Consider the following 18,388-nt stretch of genomic DNA (forward strand, 5'->3'; position numbering starts at 1 on the left):
TTGATTGTTGTTGCAAGCAAGTGAAGAGATTTCTGGGATAAAAGGTAAATAGAATATCTTTCATTGTAAAGGGCACCATTAATTTCTGTTCTGAAGAGGGAAAAAATAACCGAATAAATCAATATCTGACACACTGAAAAGAAAAAGACATAATTGCTGATGGTGAGTGCTAGTAGAAATTTTAGGATAATGACTAACAAAGTTCTTCTATGCAGACTTCAACATTCTTAGAACAGACTCACTGAACTCAGGAGGAATTAAGTAAAAAATTGCTAATTTAAGAACCATTGATTTTGATGGGGCTACTTGAAGTATAAGCAGGTTTGGAAGTATGAGCAGGTTTAGATCCAACCCTCAGTCTCTTGTTAATTTAACAATAAAGAACCCATGATGGGAATAATAATAATAATAATATATTTATTTATTAGTTCTATTTCCTGTCTCTCCCTACAGATCGAGGTGGGATTACAACAAAATGACATACATCATACAATCAAACATTAAAATTTCCATAAAAATAACCCTCCTATGACACAATAATACAGTGCAATGCAATGCAATTAAAACAATACACTTGCCAAACCAAGTAGAATTCAGATTCATCTCTTACACAGTCAGGAATAGAGAGGAAAATGAGCATATTGTTCAGGTCAGCTCTGGTGGGAAAGCCCGCTGGAAGAGATCCGTATTAATGGCTCTTTTAAAAGCATCTAAGGTGGTAATAAGTTGGATGTCCTCCTGCAGGTCATTCCAAAGTTTAGGAGCAATCGAGGTGAAAGATTTTGGGGAAGTAGATATTAGCCTGGTTTTTTGTGTCTGTAATAGAAACTTCCCAGATGTTCTGAGAGTGAGGGGCGGACTATATAGGGAGAAGTGTTCCTGCAGGTAACCTGGGCCCAAGCCATGTAGGGCTTTAAAAGTAATAACCAACACCTTGTACTGCATCCGAAAGCTAATCGGCAGTCAGTGAAGATTTTTTAATACAGGTGTTATATGGTCAGTTCTAGAAGTACCGGTGACCAATCTGGCTGCCATGTTTTGGATCAGTTGAAGCTTCTGAACTAGGCACAAGAGTAGCCCCATGTAGAGCACATTGCAGAAATCAAGACAAGAGGTTACCAGGGTGTGTACCAATGTTTCAAGGTCCCCCCCAGTCCAGGTAGGTGAATCAATCGAAGTTGATAACAAGCACTTCTGACTGTCTGTGATGTCAGCTGGAGGGACAAATCCAGGAGTACTTCCAAACTGTGAACACAGTCCTTTATGGGAAGTCTGATCTCATCCAGGACCAGTTGATGGAATTCCTTCCCCAGACCAGGGTTGCCTATTGCAAGTACCTCCGTTTTCCCTGGATTCAACTTGAGTTTGTTTTCCCACATCAAGTCCATTACCAATCCAAGACAGTCATTCAGATGAAAGATACCATCCTTAGTTACTGCAACAGTCGGAGACATACAGAAACATATTTGGGTGTCATCAGCATATGATAACACTGCGCCCCATGTCTCGGGATGATCTCGCCCAGTAGCTTCATGTAGATGTTAAACAACAATGGGGACAGAATAGTGCCCTGAGGAATGCCCAACTTGTGCTCCCTCCTGGACGAATAACTGTCCCCAAGTGGCACCATCTGCAAAGCAGTGCCCCCAATTCCCAACTCTCTCAGGCGTTCCAGAAGGATACCATGGTCGATGGTATTGAAGGCCGCTGAGAAGTCCAAGAGCACTAGGAGGGTCACACTTCCCCTGTCGATGCCCAGACAGAGATCATCAACTAAGGCGACCATGGCAGTCGCAACTCCGTATCCTGCTCTGAAGCCAGTTTGAAATGGATCTAGATAATTGGCTTCCTCCAAGGCAGCTTGGAGTTGGGAGGCAACTGCCCTCTCGATCACCTTGCCCAAGAATGGTAAAAGGGAGACCGATCTATAATTTTCTCTCACCAGGGGGTCCAGGGAGGGTTTTTTCAGAAGTGGTTTAACCACCGCCTGTTTTATGCTAGTTGGAAAGTGTGATGGAAATGTTTTCTTTATCTATAGCATGGGTGAGAGTCATGCAGCATCCAGATGTTCTTGGATTGCAAGTCCCAGCAGCTCTAGCCAGCATAACCAGTTCTGAAAACAAAGAAAAATACTGGGAACTGCACTGGAGGGCTACATTGATTCAGCACCCTGTAAAAAAACAGGGCTATTTAAAATGGAACTGTAATTATAGGTTAATGATCCCAGACTGCTCATTTAACATCAGGGTTCCCAGAACTGTTGTTAAGGTGGAAGGAGCTCAGCATTGGCAGAGAAGTTGTTATTAATTTTGCCTACTTGTAGGTGCCTGAAGTGGGAGGGGAAATTGCTTTCCCCATCCATTATCATTGAAGCATCCTTTAATATCAAGACTCCTACAAGCAAAATGTGTAATTAGAAGTGTCCTCCATGCGTTCAGTATAGGCTACTCTTTATTATTCCTGGGAGGGCTCAATGACAATCACTGTTTTAATATTTCTTAGTACTTGATCATTTAGTACTCTTCTGACTGATAATTACTGAGTAGACTCTACTATATAGGAGTCTTATCGGTCCAATTTTGCTAAATTATTTCAGGGCTGCACAGGCCCCCCTAGACTACTTTTATGAGGGTCTCAAGCACCCACCAACCACCCTGTTCCAGGGCTCATGCTTACCACCAGTTCACCCTGTGCTAATGTGGCCTTTAGTCATTTAGCTGAGCATCATGAGTTGAGTTGATTGTGTGAAAGTCAATGCCATGCATGGATCAACTTTCTCAATAAAATTGCATCTGGGGGTAAGTGAAATTAGCGCAGCTCATCATGAAGGAAATATCTAAATGTTTCATGAATACATTGTATCAGAAGTACAATGAATCAGGTCATTGTTGTAGTTGTGTGCCTTCAAGTAATTTCTCACTAATAGCAACCCTAAGGTAACCCTGTCATGAGGTTTTCTTGGCAAAATTGTTCAGAGGAGTTTTTCCTTCCTCTGAAGCTGAGAGACTGTGGTTTGCCAAAAGCTACCCAGTGGATTTGTATGGCTGAGTGGAAATTTGCACCTTGTTCTCTCAGTTTCCTAGTCCAATGCTCAAACCACTACATCATGCTGGTTCTCAAATGGTCAGGCCTAAAAGTCAGGCAAAAACAAACTACTGCAGCCTATCCTAGCTTGTATGTTCTTCCACATTAATAACTTTTCCCATCTTGGCCATGTTATAATGTTACTTGGCCACATGTGCCCTGCTTTTCATTTGAGAAATGTTAGGGGGTAAATTCTATTTCTAGTTACAACTGAAATAGACCAACTAAATCAATGGAAATTACATTAAATGTTATGTAATTATTAGATTTATATTCCACCTTTTCCCTAGAATTGGGTGACTCATCAAATTCTTACTGATTCAGTGGGTCTCCTCTTGCTGGGACTAAACTGGACCCATTTGTGCATCAATCACTTACATACCCTCTAACATTTCACAAATGGAAAACAGGACACATGTGGCCATGCAACATTATAAAAAAAATGAAAAAGTGAGGAACCAAAAGATTAACCCAGGCTATCTCTGCCACAATAAGACAGTTGGAGGGTGTGGATTTACCATTTTTTGTGATGTGTAAGCCTCTTTTTCTGGGCCTGTACCAACTGTATGCTTTCCTACACAAGACTACACAATCTCTAGCACATTACTGTTCCATTAAAGTAACAGATATAGTTGCATAATATTTTGACCACCATGACCTTAGACTTTGTCCACATATTTAATGGATCCATCTGCTGTCTTGAAATCAGTGCTTCAAGGGTGCATGTGTTCTTTTCCCAAGGCTGGGACTGGCTGAGTAATTTGTGAATGTAATTTCTTCAAAGAGAAGGATGGTCAACCTAGTTTTGTAAGCATAAAAATTATTCTAATTCTGAATGATATTTCACACTTTATGACTAGCTCCAAACATAAATAGATTACAGATCACAAGAACATTTTAAATTTGTACAGTGCTATTTTGTATTCATTTAAACTCTCCCTCCCCATAAAAAACCCTGAAACTTTATAATTCTTGCCATTGTTACTGTACAAACATTGGTCCTTATTAAAGTAAATAGTAAAACTGAACTTTCTTTTTTGTTCCTGTTATTTTTATTTATTTATTGGATTTATATCCCACCTTTCTCCTGCTAAAGAGTGCTGGTGCCTCACAAAACTACAGATCCCAGGATTTTGTAGGATGGAACCATGGCAGTTAAAGTGGTGTCAAGTGGCTGTTAGGGGAGGGAGGAAAATGAACAAGCAAATACGTTACCCTGTGCAAGCAGTGGGCATGAGCCAACCATAGTTCAGCATTTTAAGTGCATCATTATCAACAGAATAATCTGAACAGATGGTTAATTTCTCCATTGAAATCTAGTACAGTGGGCCCTTGGTATATGATGGGGTTTGATTTCAGGATCCTCCATGGATATAAAAATCCATGGATGCTTAAGTCTCATTAAATACAATGGCAAAGTAAAATAGTGTCACATATATAAAATGGCAAAATAAAATTAACCTTTATTTATAAAGCGCTGTAAATTTACACAGCGCTGTACATAAATTTTTTAGTCAGACGGTTCCCTGCCCTCAGGCTTACAATCTAAAAGACACGACACAAAAGGAGAAGGGGGTGGTGGTGGGGAATAGGATCAGGTCCAGCAGATCTTCTCCACCTCCGAGGCCTGGACCAAGGCAGATGGACTGAAGGAAGGGCTTGGCTTCTTGATGGATGGTTTGTGTATATATATATTATTGTTCCTATCTGAAGCCAGCTTCAATCTAATTCTGACCCCTACAGTTTCTTTGAAGCAGGATAAATGCAGAAAACCCACTCTTATTTGACAATACTTTTCAAGCGGTTCTTTTGAGTAGAAACGAATCACAAGTGCGCTAAAAAAGTGGGAACGACTTTTGGATCAGAATTGCATCTCACTGGAGGGGAAGGAGTATGGCAGAGGGGTGGGCAAAGGGTGTCACCCATCCAGCCTTTGGCTGATTGAAATCTGCCATTTTTGAGCACTGCCCTTTGTCTACCTGTATGTGTGGTGGCTTTTTAATTTTTCGTCTTTACACTGATCGATTTCTTCTGAATCTGGCCATGATCCTTTTTCCACTGTAAGAGGTTAATTTTTTTCTTTTCTTTTGACAGGGATCTGTTGTGTATGGGAGAGGGATCTGATGTGGTTTTTTTTTTAATTTACTGAATCAGTAATGCGATCTCCTGTGGTCCCACTGAGGCACCTAATCGAGCAAAAACAAGTGATCTGACCCACATAAGTAAATGCACTGAAGTCATCTACAAAATTCCTCAACTTTTGCCTGCCATTCACAGCCACTTCCAAATATAATGATAGAAAAACCATACATCTATGCTGCAAGTTTTTCCCCAGCAAGGTGGATCGCAAACATGTTAACATTGCCTGCAAAAACACCCTGGAGACAGGAGACACAACCTTTACCAGTGACCATGAGGCTAAAAAGTCATCAGAAATAGGGAAAGTATGGGGGACCACCACAAAGGATCCTCTAGTGTCACTGAAATTAGGAATGGCTATGTCACTGAAAACACCTGGCCGCATCACCAATGATGCAGCGATGTGATTATCTGGACTGGCATTTTTTTAAAAATGGAACAGATTGAGTAGCGCAAATTCTAGTGGGGACAATAATTGTGTCTGAAAACTCCTCCCCCAAAAAAACCAATGAGGATTAAAAAGATCCTGTTTCATAGTGGGAATGATGCTCACATGGAATTGATTCATCGCTCCGATGCAAAAGTAAATTGAGTGTCCAAAAGAGGGCGACTGAAATGGAGAAGGGTCTGGAAGCCATGTCCTATGAGGAACGACTTAGGGAGCTGGGGATGTTTAGCCTAGAAAATAGAAGGTTAAGAGGTGATATGATAGCCCTGTTTAAATACTTAAAGGGGTGTCATATTGAGGATGAAACAAGTTTGTTTTCTGCTGCTCCAGAAAACAGGACCCGGAACAATGGATGCAAGCTACAGAAAAAGAGATTCCACCTCAACACTAGGAGGAACTTCCTGACAGTAAGGGCTGTTCAGCAGTGGAACAAACTCCCTCAGAGTGTAGTGGAATCTCCTTCCTTGGAGGTCTTTAAACAGAGGCTGGATGGCCATCTGTCGGGGATGCTTTGATGGAGGGTTCCTGCACAGCGGGGGGGTTGGATTAGATGGCCCTTGTGGTCTCTTCCAACTCTACGGTTTTCTGATTCTCTGATTCTATGGGTTAAATAGTAAGTGGGTTAAATAGTAAGTGGGAATGAGGCTATCTATCATATATATATATATATATATATATATATATATATATATATATATATATATTTGAGTCATGGATGGTTGAATCCATGGATAAAGAATCTGTGGATATGGAGGGCTGACTGTAGTAGTAGTGCATGCCTTCAAGTTGCCTCTTAACTCATGGCTACCCCAAGTATTTCATAGGATTTTCTCATGCAAGATTTCAGAGGTGGTTTGCAGTTGATTTCTTTGAACAGAGTCTATCCTACAGCTTGTGGAGTTGCCGTTAAATGGACAGGTGACTTGAAGTCACACATGGAGAGCTCTTGGTATTTCCTGGCAATCTCTCTTCCAAGCACTAACCAGGCCTGACCCTGCTTAGTTTATGAGATCAGACACTATCTGGTGCCTTTAAATGCATTTAGGCTGTTCCACGTAGATCTAATTGGACTTGAAAGAGTTTCACATTGGCTGGGTTATGCCCTGTTTGTCTGAAATCAATGATCCTTTCAGAGATTCCCCCCCCCCCCTTTCTTTCTAAAGCTTTTGTATAGATTTCTACTTTGTAAAAGCTTTGCCTTAGAAATCAGACAGGCAGGCAGGATGAATGCATGGGTAGAGAGACATTGAATTAGCATTTGGACCATTGTCTAATACAAAGGAATATAAGGGGAGGGGACATTTCCTTTTACCTTTTTAAGGCCATATCCCTTTTCTTTTACCTTCATATTTACAGACTTCTGTTTGCTCAACTTGTTTTAACTTGTTTTCCCTTTGTTTCCAGTTTTTTCACTGATCTTATTGATGATCCATCTGTTTACTGCCTTTGATTTGTGTTGCCCAACTCAATAGTATCATATCTGCAGACCCTGTACTGCTTGCAGTAAATGTCTGACCTATCACATATCCAACACATTGGACAAAGGTCTCTATTCAATGCAATTGTGAATAACCAAAACAAGCAAGCAAACAAACAATCAAAACCAGAAACAAACCTGTGCCCATCTTTTTTTTTTGTTCTTATATTGATTATAATGCAAAAAATATGTGTCTGACTTCACTTTATTTTTAAAAAACAATGCATACCCCTAGCCACAATTTATCATGTTTTGTTGTCATCTAAAACCCAGCAGTAGATCAAGAGACTGGTGTTTTTTAGATGGGGAGAAAAAACATGATATCAGAATCTTTAAATTGTGGCTAGCAATTAGAGCCAGTATAGTGTAGTGGTTTGAGCATTGGAGTATGACTCTGGAGACCAGGGTTCAAATCCCCACTCGGCCATGGAAACCCTCTGGGTGATCATGGGCAAATCAAATTCTGTCAGTCCCAGAGGAAGGCAAAGGCACATGCCCTGACTCTGCCCCATGCCGGCGTGACGTCACGTGCCCCACCAAATGCCCCACCACATGGTGGGTGGCATTATGACACTCCTCTGGCGCTGCATCCAGATGATGCAGTGCCACGGGAGTGCCTAAAAGCTAAGGCACCAGCAGCTATGGTGCCCTTTCCACAGTGCAAAAAGGAGCTGCATGGTGGAAAGGCTAGATAGGGGCTGTGGCATGTAGTTGCCATGACCCTGATCTGGTGCTGAAAGGGGCAGTCTGTTCAGCCCCTATGTCTAGATTCTGTAGTAGTGATGGCTGGTGGCTTCCATGTCAGTGGGGTGATGAAACCACTACCCTCTACAAACCGGCATAAAGAGCCACTGTGGGGGCAGAGGGGAGCATGGTGACCACATGGTGGCCACCTCAACTCCACCCCCACACTGCCCTCCTGACCAGACAACACCAGCATCTTGCCGTATCTTTGGCACAGCGTTTACATGCACTGCACCAAAGAAGTGGCAAAAAACCACAGCAGCTAGGGTGCCTTTTCCACAGAACAAAAAGAAGCCGCTTTTTGTGGTTCCTTTTTGTACCACTGAAGGTGAGATCAGGGCCACAGCATGTAGTTGCCGCAGCCCTGATCCAGTGAGGAAAGGGGCAACTGCAGGCCACTCCAAAAGGGCAGTCTGTTGAGCCCCTACTTTGGGTTTTAATCTGAATTTTAAAAGATCTATCCAAAGTGCTGATTCCCAAATAGGTTCAGCATCTCAGAAAATATCATTAACACCTAAACTGTATTCACTTCTGTCCTGATATGGAAGTCATAAGCCACCACAGTTCTCAGGCATGAAAGCCAAGATGTCTTCTCTCCAAGAAGACAAACAAAGAGTGTGAAAAAGGAGGGAAAATTGACATTAGCTACTCCAAAAGCATCAGTCTAGCACTGGAAGGAAGATCAGCTTAGCATAGGTTAGATCAGGTAAAGGAAAAGTCTAAGGGTGCATCTTCACTGTAGAAACAATGGAGTTTGACACCACTTTAACTGCCCTGGCTCCATCCTAGGATTGCTAGTTTTGTGAGACACCAGCACTCTTTCGCAGAGAAGGCTAAAGACCTTGTAAAACTACAAATCTCAGGATTCCTAATGGATTCTCAGGATTCCTTATAATCCTACAAATCTCAGGATTCCTTATAATCCTTAGAAATCGTTGGAAATCCAAGGAGGTCTCTCCCCTTCTCAATTTCTCTCTCTCCTCCTTCTCCCCCCTCTATCCACATAAATGCATGCCTCTTCATTGCAAGCTGTTTGAACTCTGACCCTTCCAACATGTTGTAAGAAGGGGAATTAGCAGGAACTGGGAACCTGCACTTTTCTGCTGCTGTACTGGATACACAGCCCAATCTGTCCTTGTCATATCTCTGAATGCACTGTGTATTTAATAGTATCCTTGAGCTGATGGAAATTTGTTATGAGCTTCAAAGAGCATAGAGTCAAGTCAGAAAAACAAAGCTTCTGCATTTACCTATTATCATCTATCTTACCTTGCCATCTGTTATCTCTGTGTGAGTCTGTGATTACGCTATAATTATGACACATGAAAAAAAACAAAACCCTGCAGGTAGAATCTACAAGGAAAAGTAGCCTAACATAGAAAACAAAACGAAAAAAGTTTATTTTAAAACAAATATAGGTAACTGGAATGAAAAAGGGTATGCAATATTTGAGAATGGCTGTGTCTCTCAAGCAAGCATGCTTTAACAACTTTTCTATTAAATATATGTTAAATGTCTAAACACAAAAGGTGGGTTTCGCATCTTCCTTGGAATTTATAAAGATGTCATTTAAGGTGGAGTTCAGACAGCACCTTTCCTTCAGTTGACTTTTTCCTGTATTGCTATGGAAACAAATTGTTTGTGTGGGGGGAGGTTCAAATTAGACATGGAGTGTAGCTAATATGCTAGAGAACAGGATGCTGTAGATCTCAGCAAAGATATCTCCAAGACTTTATGGCAGCTACAGTGTGGCAATCAGCATGGCTTCTACTACACTTCCAAGGGTGGGGTGGACTGGCCCCCCAAAACTTATGGGGTCAAAGCCAGACCCACTATCATGCAGTAGATTTTAAATATCACAAAAAAGGGGAAAAATTATTTACTTTGCTATTATTTTATTGGAGGTCACTGGGATGGAGTGGTTTGAGCATTGGACTGTGACTCCCCACTTGGCCATGGGATCCCACTGGGTGACTTTGGGCTATTTCACACTCTGAGCCCCACAAAACCCTATGATAAGGGTGTCTTAAGGTCACCATAAGAAACAACTTGGAAGCATACAGTAGCAGCAGCAGCAGCAGCAGCAGCAGCAAAAACAACAGCATTATCGCATTCTTTCCTGCCATGCATGGAGAAAGCTGTTTGTGGAATTTCTTGCTTTGGGTGTAGAAAATAACTGGGCTGGCTTTGAGTAACATGACTTGGATGATTAGGGGCAGGGTACCAATTCTTGGTCTACCTCAGGCAGCAAAATATCTTGGGTTGGTTTTGGAAAGTGCTCTCTGATTCAGAATCCCTTTGAAAAAGTGGCATGTTACACACTTGTATAAAAATTATAAAGCTCTATGTTCTTGGTCTCTCTATCCTTTTCTCTCTCCCCTTGCCCCCAGCCTCTCCCTCCCCCACTCTGGAGTCTCAAGGAAAAGATCTGAAAGATCAGCTTGTATAGAAGTTTAGCCTTGAACCAAAATTCAAATCAAAGAGAATTTTTAAGGATATGCATATTATGTAAGGACAAGAGAAATCTGTAAGTGCAGCAACTCTTGATAGCTTCAATATTTCAAGAGATGTGCTAGCCATAGTTTTTTATAACTTCTGTGAAACAGCTTTTTAAAAACAAGCAAAGAAAATACCCTCAAGAATTTTATTTCTTAAACAAGCTAGGCCTGCCTTTTAAGCTCACAACTTTGTGATTATTTATTTATTTCAAGTACTGCTATGGTGCTCTTCATCATTTTAGATTATATGTTCCCTAGAATTGGGGTCAGAATGGGCTGTGATCTTGCTTAAAAGGAGAATATTTATTTCATTTCATTTCATTTCATTTGCAGATTTGTGTATGTTGGAAAGTTACAAAGAAGTCCCCAAAGACTTTGGGACATGTATCTGCTTTCCACTGACCCTGTTAATCTAAAGGAAGCATAGGCACCTTTCAGATATTGTGGACTACAGCACCTATCAGCCCCAGCCAGCAGGGCAATGGGCAGGGAGTTAACAGTCTGGAACTAACTAGAAGATACTTAATGCCTTCACTTGATCTACAACAGATACTGTTTCTCAGTTATGTGAGCTTTCCTGTAATTAAAGATTGATTCATTATACATAGTGCCTCCAGTGCCTGTTCATTAACTCTTAAGGAACAAGTCAGATCCTTTGTGAGCCGTTGCATTTCAGACAACAGAATGCAGAATGGCTCACCAAAAGACCTTCTCAAGCCTTCTCTTGTACTACTTTTTCATTTTCTTTTTTGATCTTTCATTTTGTTTTTTATTGCTGGTTATGTGCAGATGGGTATAGTGGACCCTTGATATCTGCAGGGGTGGGAATGCAATGTAGATACCAAAGTCTGTTGGATGCTCAAGTCTCATTATATACAGTGGTGTAATAAAATAGTGTCCCTCATATAAAATGGCAAAATCACAATTTCTTTTTTGGAATTTGGATCTTTTGGAATTTGTAGGCCCTCCCTCCATCCACCATCATCCAGAGGGAGAGATGAGCAGGCCAACTCCATTGGGCTTTGGCTGGAAAGAAGAAGGCCCTCCCTCTATCCACCACCATTCAGAGGGAGACATGGGCAGGCCCACTCCATCGGGTCTTGTCTGAAAAGAAGAAGGCCCTTCCCTTATCCACCACCATCCAGAGGGAGAGATGAGCAGGCCAACTCCAGGCCTTGACTGAAAAAGAAGAAGGGCCCTCCCTCCAGGCCATCTGCCTTGGTCCAGGCCTCAGAGGGAGAGAAGGTTTGCTGGACTTTCCCCCTTCCCCACTTCCATTCCCTTCTCCTTTTGTGTCTTGTCTTTTTAGATTGTAAGCCTGAGGGCAGGGAAATGTCTAATTTAAAATAATGTAAGCCGCTCTGATAGCCTTTTGGCTGAAGAGTAGGATATAAATACAGTAAATAAATAATCAATCTTTTTGGAATATTTTCAAGCCATGGATGTCCATGGATATAAAGCACTGACTGTAATTCTAACCATTGTTTGATGCTGGAGTGCTGGATCAATGTTTAGCCCAGTTTCTCTATTAATTGTGCCCTCTTGCTCTTCTGCTTTTGCGCCCAAGAACCTTGTTTCCTGCATTTCTTCTGTGTGCCAGCATTTATTTTTGACCTCCTGCACTGCCTTTCAGTGGGCGGGTGGGTGGATGAGAAATGTGATTTTTTAAAAATTCTTACATTTTTGTTTCCATTTTCCTCATGTTCCAAACAGTGAAAGTAAAATTGTTCTAAACAGTCTGGTAAGGTTTTTAGCACTGTGGCATAAAGTAAATTTACATGCCACTTTTGAATTGACCAAAGTGTAATAAACATCCCTTCATCAATATAAATGTACTTAACTTGTTTAGTGTAATGTGAATGGAACTTTCCACTGACTAGGTACTATTCTCCAAAACAGAGCTGGGAATGTCAAGCCTTAGGAATGATTGTAGCCCCCCTGCAGCCCCAATTTAGCCCTCCAGGTTCATCTAAATGCTCATGCCCCCTTCCTTGGGTGGCTTTTGTACAGTTTTTCTCCAATCAAAGCAGGTAAAAATGCCATCCGTAGGGTTTAATTAACAGTCAGTGAGAACATTAATGTGTTAGTAGTTTGGGTCCTAGCCTTTTGCCTTGGGGGTTTAGCCTAGGGAACTGCTTATATAAAATACAAGATATATTCAGTTATTCTGAGAGCTTGGAATGTCATTCCAGTCATGCACAATGACCCTGACCCAGTGGGTTTCCATGGCTAAGCAAGGATGTGAACCCTGGTCTCCCAGCCTCTTAGTCCAATGTCATGCTCAGTACACCACACTGGCTTTCATTAGTCCATTGTATGTGTGTGTATGTGCCTTCAAAATTTCAAAAGTTGTAAGGAAAGGTGGGGAACTCCTCAGGTCCAAGTTTTTCCCTCCAGTGGGGATTTTTCTGTAACCTACTTTGCCTGTAATGTTTAGTTTCTCCTCAAATATATTCCTTGCAAAGCTGCTCTCTCCTCTGTTGCTTTGTCCACAAAACTGAGGAAGTGTTAATTAGTACTGATCTGAAATAAAACCATGTCTGAGATAAAATGATAATGTAACCAAACCAAATAGCATGATTGTTCTAAGAGCAATAGGACTGGCCCAAGAGATTTTGCTGTCTGTAACAGAACTGCAAATGATGCTCCAGCCACAGCACTCTTCATCTAGGTCCAGGTTACCTATAGTATCCAGATCAAAATCTAGCTGTTTTGGCACATGAGGCATAAAATCTTCCAACCATCTCTTCCCATCCTTGGCAGTACTGTATAGCTAAATTAGCAAAGGAAATATTTTTTTTAATAAAAGGATTAAAAATACATGGATATGGAGCACTGGCTGTAATTTTAACCATTGTTTGATGCTGGAGTGCTGTATCAAAGTTTAGCCCAATTTTTCTATTAATTGTGCCCTCTTGCTCCTTCTTTTTCCTGCTGCTATTTCACCCAATAATCTTGTTTCCTTGGCAGCACAGCTAATAGTAAATTAATAGTAAAATAGTAAAAGAAATTAGCAAATTGTTGCCCTTCCACAATACCCCAAATCTGCTTCCCTGATCTCTTCTCCTCTTTCTCCCCCTCCTCTTCTCCACTTCTCAAACTGTATCTTTCCATGACTATGTGAACAAAAATACAGACACTAAACAAACAAAATATTTTTTATTCCTATACAGTTGGCCCTCCACATTTGCAGCTTTGACTTTTGCAGATTTGATTATTTGCACGGTTTTGATTAATATGTTCTCTGTAGGAATTTCTTTAGTCCTCCAACTGCCAGAAGTTGACCATAGAGATGGTGCTGGAGTACCTAGAAGTTCCTAGAGAAAACACTTCTCTGGGCATTTGTAGGTCCTCCAGCATGATTCTATAATCAATTTTTGGCAGATGTTGACCATAGAGTTGCACTGGAGGACCTGGAGATTCCTACAGAGATGATCTCTCATATAAAAAGAATAGGGTTTTATTATTTGTGGGTTTTCCACATTCATGGGGGTCCTTCAACCCTAACCCCTGCAAATGTGGAAAGACCACTGTACTGTGTTGCATGGGGGTCATGACATCTGTGTGTAGATGTAAAGGGAGTCACAAGGGTAAAAAGTTCAAGAATCACTATCATATCACTGTTCTTCATTTGACATTCACCATCTCTGTTCCACAGCATTTGACAAGTAATCATAAGCCACTGAAGCCATAAGAGTGGGGTTTTGGAAAAGGCTCTGGGATATGACAAACTAAAAACGGAAAAGGGAGAGGTGACTCAGGGGCCAGAGAGAGGAATCAGGAAAAGTGTCATTGAGAAAATTCTATCTTTGGTGCCTCCAAGGTGCAATGATAGAAAGGCAAGCTCTTGGCAGTTTCCTTACATTCACCATCACCAGATCTGAAGCTGGCTCTGACCTTCAAGCTTGTAAAGGGATGGACTGCCATTTCCTTATGAGTCTGCCCCATAGGAACACTAGTTATTCAACACTGTTCATGTGGAACTGGCCTCAACTTACTTTTGCTGCAGTTAGGGAAACAAATTAGTAATACAGGAACTCCCATACTGGAAACAGCTCAGCACTTCTGGCACAGGCCCTGAGAAAGTTTTGCCTTTGGCATGAAAGATTTAAAACTATTTGATAGAAGTGTGACCCTTCCACCTTCAAACTTTCTGAAGATCCAGAGAAACAGTCTTCTGCATCAGGGTCCTCCAAAGGTTGAGGCCGACAGCAATAACAAAATCTCTCTTCATTACAAAAACTTTAAAAATGACTTTTGTAAACTTCAGCAATCTGTCATATTTTTTTAATGAAATGCCATGCTGTTGTTGCTTCATTAATCTAAAGGGAGGGAAACTTACTCATTTAATGAAAACTTAATCAAAGGGCTTTGCAAAATGAACGCATCTGCCAAGTAACATTCTTAGTTCCTTGTTTTCCTTTTATTTTTGTATTGCGTTTCCTGATAAATTCTTGGCAGTTTTCCCATTTTCTGTGGGGCTTTCTTCTTCTTCTTCTTCTTCTTCTTCTTCTTCTTCTTCTTCTTCTTCTTCTTATTGAACTAATATATTTAAAGTTGTAAGTAGAGACAGAGCTATGTCACATTGGGGTCACAGATTCCATAGCTTCCTGTTTATTTGTAAAAGGGTTTGTCGAGGTTATTCCCAGACCCTTGTTAGAAAAATAGAAAGCTAGAGGTCAAATTCTCTTTTCAGACATCAAGAAGTCTAAAATGTGAACACCATGTCCCTTTGTATCTCAAAGTCTCAAACAACATTCAAGAGAAGGGGTAGTTAGAATTAGCTGGTAAGAAGAAATCCCTAACAATGCAGTGGTGAAATTGGTTTTTTATTGATGAAAATGGTGGGTTCCAGGAGTTGTGGACCAAAATGCAGCTTTTCCAGTTGTCTTCCTTGGATTTCTATAACATTTCTAAGGAAAAGCTTGACCAGCATCTACTTAGGATGCTCTAGGCATGAGTTACCTATCAGAGAAAAATGCTTATTTGAGTTGATGGCTGTAGGCACAAACTTTCTGAAGACCCAGATAAGCACAAACCATCAAGATATTTCCCTATGAAAGTGACACAGAAAGAAATAGGAGCATGACAAATCCATGCTGCTCCCGTTCACCTTGCTCCTGCCACACTGCAGAATTAGTGCAGCTTGACACTACTTTAACCGTCACAGCTCTATCCCATAGATTCTTGGGATTTATAGTTTGTTGTGGCACCAGAGCTTACAAGACCCAAATTCCATAGCACTGAGCCATGGCAGTTAATATACAGTGTAGATGCAGCTAGAGACTTATAATTGAGAACTTCCTGCTGAATTGTGTCGAAGAATAGCCTTTCCATTTCAGTGACTGAATTGGTTTTCTTATTCGGCTAGTCTTAGCAAAACAAATGGAAGTTTAATCACAACACTGTCTAAATTTTAAGAAGGAGACCCTGTGTTCCTATGAATAATTTTCTGAATAATTTAACAACTATTTTTACAATCTTTCTACTCCCAAGCCAAATATATGACTACAAAGCAGCATGCCAGATCCTACCAAGAGAGAATGGAGCCATTTTTCTATTTTAAAAAGCTATTTAAACTGAATGGGGAACACATAAAACTATTACAATTGTTTTGGTTTTGTTTTTTTAAAAAGAACAGTGGTTGAATTGCATGATCCTTCCCAGGATTTGGAAACAGACAATATTCTGAGTGGATATGGTATTTTTACAATTGCAGGATCAGAGCAACAAAAACAAAGCTGTGATGCCTAGACTAACTTTGAATCACAGGCATTCTCTGCATTCTTCTGTAACATTCTGGAATAAAGTGGATTAGTGAAAGGTGAATTCTCAAAGTATATAGGAATAAACTTACCAAGGGAAACGAAACAGAGATTTTTATGGAATGATGCTTGTTCATTTCATTGAACTGGCCTATTGCTAGAGGTGGGGAGTTTGTGGCTCTTGCTACCTTCCAGATATGGTTGGGTTTCTACTTCCATCTGTCCTAGCCAGCAACATCAGTGGTAAGCGATGATGGAAGTCACCGTCTAATAAAAATGGAAGGATTTGTATTCCATGGGATCCTGAACTCTGCAAATTTTAAATTATACCTATTCTATTTATACCTATTCTATGCTGGCTTTCCAAAGGCTTTGCTCATTACTGAACAGTGACATAGGGGAAAGTTAGCAACAAAGAGCTTTAAGAAGGAATAATATTAGGTCAAATAATAACAATAAATAGGTTGCTTCTAATAAGTTTAATTTGTGGTAAGTGAAGCAGTTGCTGGTATACAACAGAGAAGCATTCCAGCTCTTTCACTTATGGGATCCAGCATTCTGTCACAGCCAATGACAGAATTAGGCCCCTTAACAATTAATTCTGCCCAGACTATCCTTGGGCTGGGATACACCTGAGGGTGAGGCCAAAGGAAAATGGCATCCCATGCAGAAGCAGACAGAAAAAATCAAAGTATGCAAGCACAACCCATTTCCCATACCAAAGCTTTGAGAACGTGCAATCCGATTATTAACAGAGGAAAGTGCACTTTTCCTGTCTGTTGCCAACCTTCATATACTTCCCCATTCTGAAACTGCCAAGCTAAAGCAAAAAGTATCAAACAAAGTCACTTGATACAAATTAATGCTTTCCATGCCACCAGACATCTGCTAACATTTGGCTATAATGCTGACAAGGACTCTAAAACCCATCTGCCTCATGGCAGAGACAAGACTCACCCAGACTGGATGTACACCCAGAAGAAGTAAACAAGGGGAGTATGCCCTTGTTGCTTCTGCTGGATTTGCTTAGTGGCTTTTGTTACTATCAGTCATGGTATTTGTCTGGGCTGCCTTGCTGGAATGAGTGGCATCATTTTGTTGTAAATTTCACTTCTTCCTCAAGTGGTACTTTCCTTGCCCATTAGCTTGTGGTGTCTCTCACTGGTTGTGTTTTGTCCTCTGTGCTATTCAACCTCAACATAAAATATCTGTAGGATCAGGAATGTGGAGTTCTTTTTAAAAATAAAAATTAAGCTGGGAGCTTCAGTCATGGACCCCAATATTAAGGGCAATTTGGTCCTCAGTCTTATTCATTAGACCAGGTGAATTACTGAAATAGATTAACTCCCTGCAAACAGCTAGACAAATATATGGTGTTGTTCCCACTCCCACCCCCAGCCCCATAAACTAAAGGTAATCATGCCTAATCCTCAGTTTGGAAATGTGTAAATAAGCCAATAAGTGATAATAAGTTTTATGACCTGTGCAAAAGCTTATGCCTTAATAAAAAGGTGCCACAAGGCTATTTGCTGTCCTTGTCATATAAGTCAATCTGTGCAGTTTCACAAAAAGTTCTTCATGGCTGAGATAGCGGCTTTTGTTTTAAAGAAGGGATTTGATTGTTCTAGCTGCCTAAATACCCTGAAGGCACCAAATCCTATCAGATCTCAGAAGGTAAGAAGGGTCAGGCCTGGTTCGTGCTTGGAAGGAAGACTGCCAGGGAATAGCAGGTGCTGTAGGGTAGTTTATAGCCAGAGGGCGGCAATGGCAAAGCACTTGTGGCTATTTGTATTGCCTAAGAAAACCCTATCGAATTCATAGGGTTGCTATAAGTCATCCGGTAACTTGAAGGCCCATACCTTACTTTCACTTGATTGTCTTCTTACAAAACAAGAACAGCATAACCATTCCCATTACAATGGCCCATGATCTGAGCAAAGAAGGAGGACTTCTATCCCACACTGCAGGATGAGCTGCCCTGTTGTACATAAAGGCACAAGAGTGCTACATTCAGACAAGAGGAGTCAAAGATCATGGTGTTTACATCTCTTTTTAAGAGCTAAATTGCCATCTCTACATATATATGGCAGAGTCAGTGTGGTACAGTGGTTTGGCTCTGGAAACTATAATTTGATTCCCAGCGTTGAATGCACCTTATTTCATAGAATCATAGAATCATGGAGTTGGAAGAGATGACAAGGGCCATCCAGTCCAACCCCCTGCCATGTAGGAA

Source organism: Sceloporus undulatus, chromosome 1 (assembly GCF_019175285.1).
Source record: "Sceloporus undulatus isolate JIND9_A2432 ecotype Alabama chromosome 1, SceUnd_v1.1, whole genome shotgun sequence".
NCBI classification, from domain to species: domain Eukaryota; kingdom Metazoa; phylum Chordata; class Lepidosauria; order Squamata; family Phrynosomatidae; genus Sceloporus; species Sceloporus undulatus.